Here is a 10,844-nt window from a genome sequence, read left to right as displayed (position 1 = left end):
TGCACTCAATGTTTATTAATTTTAATGCATGTTCATGACTGTTGTCGCTCTCTAGTTGGTCGCTTCCCAGTCTTTTGCTAGCCTTCACTTGTACTAAGCGGGAATACTGCTTGTGCATCCAATCCCTTAAACCCCAAAGTTATTCCATATGAGTCCACTATACCTTCCTATATGCGGTATCTACCTGTCGTTCCAAGTAAATTTGTATGTGCCAAACTCCAATCCTTCAAATGAAATTCTGTTTTGTATGCTCGAGTAGCTCATGTATCAACTAGGGTTGTCCGTATCTTTCCATGTTAGGCGGGTTATTCTCAAGAGGAGTGGACTCCGCTCCTCACTCATGAGAAAATGGTTGGTCACCGGGATGCCCAGTCCCATGCTTTATGCAAATCAAATCAAAATAATTGCAAACAAAACTCCCCCAGGATTGCTGTTAGTTGGAGGCATCCGTTGTTTCGGACAAGCCATGGATTGATGTTTGTTGGTGGAGGGGGAGTATAAACTTTATCATTCTGTTTGGGAATTGCCTATAATGTGTGTAGCATGGAAGATATCTCCATCTCTTGGTTGTTATGTTGACAATCAAAGTATACCGCTCAAAATATTATTTACCTCTGCTTTAAAACCGAGGTCTGGCACCTCTACAAATCCCTGCTTCCCTCTGCAAAGGGCCTATCTATTTACTTTTATGTTGAGTCATCACCATCTTATTAAAACGCACTAGCTGGAGAGCACTGCTGTCATTTGCATCCATTACTGTTAATTTATATTGGGTATGACCATGACTGGATCTCTTTTACCATGAATTACAATGTTTAGTCAGTCCTTGATCTTTAAAGGTGCTCTGCATTTATGTTTTGCGGTCTCAGAAAGGGCTAGCGAGATACCATCTTGTTATATCATATCATGATTATTTTGAGGAAGTGTTGTCATCCGAGATTTATTATTATTGCTCGCTAGTTGATTATGCCATTGATATGAGTAAACATGAGACCTAAGAGTTATTGTGAATATGGTTAGTCATAACCTTTGCTGAAAACTTGAATGTTGGCTTTACATATTTACAACAACAAGAGCAAACAGAGTTTGTAAAAGTTTTTCTTTATCACTTTCAGTTTATCAACTGAATTGCTTGAAGACAAGCAAAGGTTTAATCTTGGGGGAGTTGATACGTCTCCGTCGTATCTACTTTTCCAAACACTTTTGCCCTTGTTTTGGACTCTAACTTGCATGATTTGAATGGAACTAACCCGGACTAACGCTGTTTTCAGCAGAATTGCCATGGTGTTATCTTTGTGCAGAAACAAAAGTTCTGGGAATGACCTGAAACTTCACGGAGATTATTTTTGGAAATAATAAAAAATACTGGCGAAAGAATCAAGGCCAGGGGGCCCACACCATTTCCACGAGGGTGGGGGGCGCGCCCCCTGCCTCATGGGCCCCCTGGAGCTCCACCAACCTCAACTCCAACTCCATATATTCGTGTTCGGGGAGAAAAAAATTAGAGAGAAAGATTCATCACGTTTTACAATACAGAGCCGCCGCCAAGCCCTAAACTCTCTCGGGAGGGCTGATCTGGAGTCCATTCGGGGCTCCGAAGAGGGGAATCCGTCGTCGTCGTCATCATCAACCATCCTCCATCACCAATTTCAAGATGCTCACCGCCGTGCGTGAGTAATTCCATCGTAGGCTTGCTGGACGGTGATGGGTTGGATGAGATTTATCATGTAATCGAGTTAGTTTTGTTAGGGTTTGATCCCTACTATCCACTATGTTCTGAGATTGATGTTGCTATGACTTTGCTATGCTTAATGCTTGTCACTAGGGCCCGAGTGCCATGATTTCAGATCTGAACCTATTATGTTTTCATGAATATGTGTGAGTTCTTGATCCTATTTTGCAAGTCTATAGTCACCTACTATGTGTTATGATCCGGCAACCCAGAAGTGACAATAATCGGGACCACTCCCGGTGATGACCGTACTTTGAGGAGTTCATGTATTCACTATGTGTTAATACTTTGGTCCAGTACTCTATTTAAAGGAGGCCTTAATATCCCTTAGTTTCCATTAGGACCCCGCTGCCACGGGAGGGTAGGACAAAAGATGTCATGCAAGTTCTTTTCCATAAGCACGTATGACTATATTCGGAATACATGCCTACATTACATTGATGAATTGGAGCTAGTTCTGTGTCACCCTATGTTATGACTGTTACATGATGAACCACATCCGGCATAATTCTCCATCACCGATCCAATGCCTATGAGCTTTTCACATATTGCTCTTCGCTTACTTACTTTTCCGTTGCTACTGTTACAATCACTACAAAACCCAAAAATATTACTTTTGCTACCGTTACCGTTACTATCATACTACTTTGCTACTAAATACTTTGCTGCAGATACTAAGTTATCCAGGTGTGGTTGAATTCACAACTCAACTACTAATACTTGAGAATATTCTTTGGCTCCCCTTGTGTCGAATCAATAAATTTGGGTTGAATACTCTACCCTCGAAAACTGTTGCGATCCCCTATACTTGTGGGTTATCAATCATAAAATGCGGCAATTGCTAACATGATTCGGACAGACTTAAGCATCGCTACGGGTGAGAAAGTCTCATCGTAGTCAACTCCTTGAACTTGTCGAAAACCTTTCGCAACAAGTCGAGCTTTGTAGACAGTAACATTACCATCAGCGTCAGTCTTCTTCTTGAAGATCCATTTATTCTCTATGGCTTGCCGGTCATCGGGCAAGTCAACCAAAGTCCACACTTTGTTCTCATACATGGATCCCATCTCAGATTTCATGGCCTCCAGCCATTTCACGGAATCTGGGCTCATCATTGCTTCCTCATAGTTCGTAGGTTCGTCATGGTCAAGTAACATGACATCCAGAACCGGATTGTCGTACCACTCTGGTGCGGATCTTACTCTGGTTGACCTAACATGTTTGGTAGTAACTTGATCAGAAGTTTCATGATCATCATCATTAGCTTCCTCACTAATTGGTGTAGGAATCACTGGAACTGATTTCTGTGATGAACTACTTTCCAATGAGGGAGCAGGTACAATTACCTCATCAAGTTCTACTTTCCTCCCACTCACTTTCTTCGAGAGAAACTCCTTCTCTAGAAAGGATCCATTCTTAGCAACGAAAATCTTGCCTTCGGATCTGTGATAGAAGGTGTGCCCAACAGTTTCCTTTGGGTATCCTATGAAGACACATTTCTCCGATTTGGGTTCGAGCTTATCAGGTTGAAGCTTTTTTACATAAGCATCGCAGCCCCAAACTTTAAGAAATGACAACTTGGGTTTCTTGCCAAACCATAGTTCATATGGTGTCGTCTCAACGGATTTAGATTGTGCCCTATTTAACATGAATGCAGCCGTCTCTAAAGCATAACCCCAAAACGATAGCGGTAAATCAGTAAGAGACATCTTAGATCGCACCATATCTAATAAAGTGCGGTTACGACGTTCGGACACACCATTACGATGTGGTGTTTCGGGTGGCGTGAGTTGCGAAACTATTCTGCATTGTTTCAAATGAAGACCAAACTCATAACTCAAATATTCACCTCCACGATCAGATCATCGAAACTTTATTTTCTTGTTACGATGATTTTCCACTTCACTCTGAAATTCTTTTAACTTTTCAAATGTTTCAGACTTATGTTTCATCAAGTAGATATACCCATATCTGCTCAAATCATCTGTGAAGGTCAGAAAATAACGATACCCGCCGCGAGCCTCAACACTCATTGGACCGCATACATCAGTATGTATTATTTCCAACAAGTCTATAGCTCGCTCCATTGTTCCGGAGAACGGAGTCTTAGTCATCTTGCCCATGAGGTATGGTTCGCAAGAATCAAGTGATTCCAAAAGCCCATCAGCATGGAGTTTCTTCATGCGCTTTACACCAATATGACCTAAATGGCAGTGCCACAAATAAGTTGCACTATCATTATTAAACTTATATCTTTTGGCTTCAACACTATGAATATGTGTATCACTACTATCGAGATTCAATAAAAATAGACCACTCATCAAGGATGCATGACCATAAAAGATATTACTCATATAAATAGAACAACCATTATTCTCTAATTTAAATGAATAACTGTCTCGCATCAAACAAGATCCAGGTTCATGCTTAACGCTGGCACCAAATAACAATTATTCAGGTCTAAAACTAATCCTGAAGGTAGATGTAGAGGTAGCGTGCCGACGTCGATCACATCGACTTTGGAACCATTTCCCACGCGCATCGTCACCTCGTCCTTAGCCAATCTTCGCTTAATCCGTAGCCCCTGTTTCGAGTTGCAAATATGAGCAACAGAACCAATATCAAATACCCAGGTACTACTGCGAGCATTAGTAAGGTACACATCAATAACATGTATATCAAATATACCTTTCACTTTGCCATCCTTCTTATCCGCCAAATACTTGGGGCAGTTCTGCTTCCAGTGACCAATCCCTTTGCAGTAGAAGCACCCAGTCTCAGGCTTAGGTCCAGACTTGGGTTTCTTCACTTGAGCAGCAACTTGCTTGTCGTTCTTATTTAAGTTCCCCTTCTTTCCTTTACCTTTTTTCTTGAAACTAGTGGTCTTGTTAACCATTGATACGTCTCCAACGTATCTATAATTTTTTATTGTTCCATGCTATTATATATTCTGTTTTGGATGTTTAATGGGCTTTATTATACACATTTATATTATTTATGGGACTAACCTATTAACCCAAGGCCCAGTGCAAATTGCTGTTTTTTTTTCCTATTTCAGTGTTTCGCAGAAAAGGAATATCAAACGGAGTCCAAACGGAATGAAACCTTCGGAAGCGTGATTTTTGGAACAAACGTGATCCAGAGGACTTGGAGTGGACGTCAAGAAATCAACGAGGAGGCCACGAGGCAGGGAGGCGCACCTGCCCCCCTGGGCGCGCCCCCACCCTCGTGGGCCCCTCGTGGCTCCACCGACCTACTTCTTCCTCCTATATATACATACGTACCCCGAAACCATCCAGGAGCACCACGAAACCCTATTTCCACCGCCGCAACCTTCTGTACCCGTGAGATCCCATCTTGGGGCCTTTTCCGGCGCTCCGCCGGAGGGAGCATCGATCACGGAGGGCTTCTACATCAACACCATAGCCTCTGCGATGATGTGTGAGTAGTTTACCACAGACCTTCGGGTCCATAGTTATTAGCTAGATGGCTTCTTCTCTCTCTTTGGATCTCAATACAAAGTTCTCCTCGATCTTCTTGGAGATCTATTCGATGTAACTCTTTTTGTGGTGTGTTTGTCGAGATCCGATGAATTGTGGGTTTATGATCAAGATTATCTATGAACAATATTTGAATCTTCTCTAAATTCTTTTATGTATGATTGGTTATCTTTGCAAGTCTCTTCGAATTATCAGTTTGGTTTGGCCTACTAGATTGATCTTTCTTGCAATGGGAGAAGTGCTTAGCTTTGGGTTCAATCTTGCGTTGCTCGATCCCAGTGACAGAAAGGGAAACGACACGTATTGTATTGTTGCCATCGAGGTTAAAAAGATGGGGTTTATATCATGTTGCTTGGGTTTATCCCTGTACATCAAGTCATCTTACCTAATGCGTTACTCTGTTCTTATGAACTTAATACTCTAGATGCATGCTGGATAGTGGTCGATTTGTGGAGTAATAGTAGTAGATGCAGGCAGGAGTCGGTCTACTTGTCACGGACGTGATGCCTATATACATGATCATGCCTAGATATTCTCATAATTATGCACTTTTCTATCAATTGCTCGACAGTAATTTGTTCACCCACCGTAATACTTATGCTATCTTGAGAGAATCCACTAGTGAAACCTATGGCCCCCGGGTCTATTTTTCATCATATAAGTTCCCAATCTATTTTTACTTTGCAATCTTTACTTTAAATCTTTATCATAAAAACACCAAAAATATTATCTTATCATCTCTATCAGATCTCACTTTTGCAAGTGGTCATGAAGGGATTGACAACCCCTTTATCGCGTTGGTTGCAAGGTTCTTATTTGTTTGTGTAGGTACAAGGGACTTACGTGTGGCCTCCTACTGGATTGATACCTTGGTTCTCAAAAACTGAGGGAAATACTTACGCTACTTTGCTGCATCACCCTTTCCTCTTCAAGGGAAAACCATCGCATGCTCAAGAGGTAGCAACCATCAACACTTGATGCTCCTTCTTGATTTCTACCTCCACAGCCTTTAGCATTGCGAAGAGCTCGGGAATTGTCTTATCCATCCCTTGCATATTATAGTTCATCACGAAGCTTCTGTAGCTTGGTGGCAGTGATTGAAGAACTCTGTCGATGACACTATCAACCGGAAGATTAACTCCCAGTTGAGTCAAGTGATTATGATACCCAGACATTTTGAGTATATGTTAACTGACAGAACTATTCTCCTCCATTTTGCAGCTGTAGAACTTATTGGAGACTTCATATCTCTCAATCCGGGCATTTGCTCGAAATATTAACTTCAACTCCTGGAACATCTCATATGCTCCATGACGTTCAAAACATCGTTGAAGTCCCGGTTCTAAGCCGTAAAGCATGGCACACTGAACTATCGAGTAGTCATCAGCTTTGCTCTGCCAGGCATTCACAACGTCCGGCGTTGCTCCTGCAGCGGGTCTTGCACCTAGCGGTGCTTCCAGGACGTAATTCTTCTGTGCAGCAATGAGGATAACCCTCAAGTTACGGACCCAGTCCGTGTAGTTGCTACCATCATCTTTCAACTTAGCTTTCTCTAGGAACGCATTAAAATTCAACGGAACAGTAGCACGGGCCATTTATCTACAACAACATAGACATGCAAAATACTATCAGGTACTAAGTTCATGATAAATTAAAGTTCAATTAATCATATTACTTAAGAACTCCCACTTAGATAGACATCCCCCTAATCATCTAAGTGAACACGTGATCCATATCAACTAAACCATGTCCGATCATCACGTGAGATGGAGTAGTTTTCAATGGTGAACATCACTATGTTGATCATATCTACTATATGATTCACGCTCGACCTTTCGGTCTCAGTGTTCCGAGGCCATATCTGCATATGCTAGGCTCGTCAAGTTACCCGAGTATTCTGCGTGTGCAAAACTGGCTTGCACCTGTTGTATGTGAACGTAGAGCTTATCACACCCGATCATCACGTGGTGTCTCGGCACGACGAACTGTCGCAACGGTGCATACTCAGGGAGAACACTTGTACCTTGAAATTTAGTGAGAGATCATCTTATAATTCTACCGCCGTACTAAGCAAAATAAGATGCATAAAGGATAAACATTGCATGCAATCAATATAAGTGATATGATATGGCCATCATCATCTTGTGCCTTTTATCTCCATCTCCAAAGCACTGTCATGATCACCATCGTCACCGGCTTGACACCTTGATCTCCATCGAAGCATCGTTGTCGTCTCACCAACTATTGCTTCTACGACTATCCCTACCGCTTAGTGATAAAGTAAAGCAATTACATGGCGATTGCATTTCATACAATAAAGCGACAACCATATGGCTCGTGCCAGTTGCCGATAACTGTTACAAAACATGATCATCTCATACAACAAATTATATATCATCACGTCTTGACCATATCACATCACAACAAGCCCTGCAAAAACAAGTTAGACGTCTTGTACTTTGTTGTTGCAAGTTTTACTTGGCTACTACGGGCTTAGCAAGAACCGTTCTTACCAACGCATCAAAACCACAATGGTTTTTTTCAAGTGTGCTGTTTTAACCTTCAACAAGGACCGGGCGTAGTCACACTTGATTCACCTAAAGTTGGAGAAACAGACACCCACTAGCCACCTGTGTGCGAGGCACGGCGGTAGAACCAGTCTCATGAACGCGGTCATTTAATGTCGGTTTGGGCCGCTTCATCCAACAATACCGCCAAATCAAAGTATGATATGCTGGTAAGTAGTATGACTATTATCGCCCACAACTCTTTGTGTTCTACTCGTGCATATAACATCTACGCATAGACCTGGCTCGAATGCCACTGTTGAGGAACGTAGTATTTCAAAATTTTCTTACCATCACGCAAGATCTATATAGGAGAAGCATAGCAACGAGCGGGGAGAGTGTGTCCACGTACCCTCATAGACCGAAAGCGGAAGCGTTAAGTAACGCGGTTGATGTAGTCAAACGTCTTCGCGATCCAACCGATCAAGTACCGAACGCACGGCACCTCCGCAAACCATCTTTGATAAACAAGCTAGTCAAGTAGAGGCATACTAGGGACACTCTGTTTGTCTATGTATTGACACATGTACTAAGTTTCCAGTTAATACAATTCTAGCATGAATAATAAACATTTATCATGATATAAGGAAATGTAAATAACAAATTTATTATTGCCTCTAGGGCACATTTCCTTCACAATGAAGGCCACAACTATTTTTATATTGACTGGGTCTTCAACTTGAGACCTCTTGATTTTGACACCATATTGAATTCATACTCCAACGAATTACTCCAAAAATCCAAACCGATAAAAAGAAGTGGGCAATATATTTCGGCAGTAAAGAAAATATATTTGGTGTCCGAAAGCAGAGCCAGTAAATATATGTATAAAAACTTCTTTTTGTGAAGAACAAAAAACAGCTCTTCCCAAAAAAAAGAACAACAAAAAACAGCGTGGAAGAACCAAGGAGAGCGGCAGCTAGAGGCGTGCCGAGTTTGCATAGACGGGACTAGCCTAGGGTCCAATGACCGTCGTTGCTGCCATCGCCAGCCCTTACCTAGCGAATCCCGTCGCGTCGAGCCCCACATGGAAACCCCATTTCTTTCAGATTCACGCCGAAACCGTATTTATTATCCAAAATATTCTTCATGTGCTCAATTGTATCCCTATAAACTTCGTTAATCAATAAAGTGGAGTATGTTAAGCCTTAAAAAACTGCTCGATCTGCAATAGCTCAGAAGTCCAATAGACTACCCACCACCACCACCAGCACTACTACCACCAAAAAGAAAAGTCAAGTAGAGACCTCGTTCAAGAAGGCCATTCAAAGATATACCTACAAAGAAATCGAAGGAGATAGATGTATCCAACTACTATCAGTTTCTCCTAAAAAAACCTTTTCTTACAAGGGGAAATAGTGAATGTGAATTCCTCTTTTCGAGTCCATGCTTGTATCATTTTAGCGGAAGCTATCAAATCAAGGAAAACATGTCGAATAGTCACAATACCGTGAAAGAGAAACTTTCCACATCTAGGGAAGCTTATCAAAAAGTGCTTCTTCAAAGGTTTTTATTCGTTCTTTCGGCAAAAGATAAAGACCGAATCTTCACGTGCATGCCCTTTTACATATGTCCATCGTCTTTGATGCATATGATAAATATGTGATTTATCCAAGTGTTTTTTGCTCCAGATCTAGAATGTTACGGTTTGGAAGCACACACGTGTATGCGTCAGTGGCGATTCTACTGGGCATGCTTCAACAGGCTCAAGCCTGCCCTCTGAAATTGTAAAACAAAAATATACTACTAGTTCCTAGCCCATCTCAGCGCATTGTCAAGTGTCTAGCCTATTGTTTACCCGTTCCAACCCTTGTACTGAGAAGTTGAGCCTGCCCTTCATTTTCATCCAAGATTCGCCACTGGTATGCGTGGATGTGCTGGTGTGATTGTGGTGTGTGTGAGTGTGTGAGTATGGGTGTCATTATAATTGACAATTTTGTTATGTGTTGTGAACTTGATATGACTTAGGTTCTCCGAGCCATTCTTACATAAATAAAAAGGTCCTACAAAAGCATCATGTCATCCGGTAGGGATATATGGGTGGCGCTAGAGGGGTCACGTAGGAGGAAGCATGAAAGAGTAGAAGAAAGAGGATCATTGACCGGCAAGATGATGATGATAAAGTGGTGTACAACGATGGTCAGAAGGTAATGGGTGTCCCATGAGCTGAGAGAAGGTGCTCTTTCGGTGTTAGGCAACACCCTTACTCAATGCATGTTGCCGGTTGCAACATCGACATTCCAAGCGAGATGAAGGTGACGGTGAAGTAGGGGACAACGAGCCACGGAGGACGTGCATCGAGAAAGGGAAGGAGAGAGAGGGGGGTTGGTACGGGTTGGAAAGGGGTGGCATGTGGAAATTTAGGGTCGTCAAGCGAGCATGGAATAAGAAATGTCCATAGAAAACTAAGTATTAAATTTATGCTCCAGCCAGTTACTCAAAAGTCCAAATAGATAAAAAGAGACGTGCAAAATAATCAATACTCCCCTCCCGTCCAGGCTCCGTTAGGACATAGACGGGAGATCGTTGAAGGCACAACTATTTTTCTATTGACTGGGTCTTCAACTTATGACCTTTTGAATTTGGTACCATATTGAATTCATGCTCCAACGAATTACTCGAAAAATCCAAACCGATAACAAGAAGTGGACAATACGATTTCAGCACTAAAGAAAATATATTTGATGTCCCAAAGCAGAACCAGTTATATATGTAAAAAAACTTGTTTTTGTGAATGAAGAACCAAAGGCAGGGTGGAGGAACCAAGAGAGCCGCAGCTAGAGGCGTGCCAAGTTTACATAGACCGGACTAGCCTAGGTGCAACGACCGTATGTTTGCTGCCATCGCCAACCGCTGCCTAGCGAATCCCGTCGCGTCGAGCCCCACATGGAAACCCCGTTTCTTTCAGATTCACGCCGAAACCGTATTTATTATCCAAAATATTCTTCCGTCCCAAGAAAAAAAAATCAGCTCTGATGTATCCTAAGAAATTCTTGCGTCGCAAGCACAGCCTGGCAGTTAGTTACTTATCTTGGAGTGCCCGCG

This window comes from Triticum aestivum, chromosome 6D, assembly GCF_018294505.1.
Source record: "Triticum aestivum cultivar Chinese Spring chromosome 6D, IWGSC CS RefSeq v2.1, whole genome shotgun sequence".
In the NCBI taxonomy this organism is placed as follows: Eukaryota; Viridiplantae; Streptophyta; class Magnoliopsida; order Poales; family Poaceae; genus Triticum; species Triticum aestivum.
Note: the sequence above shows the minus strand (reverse complement) of the source record.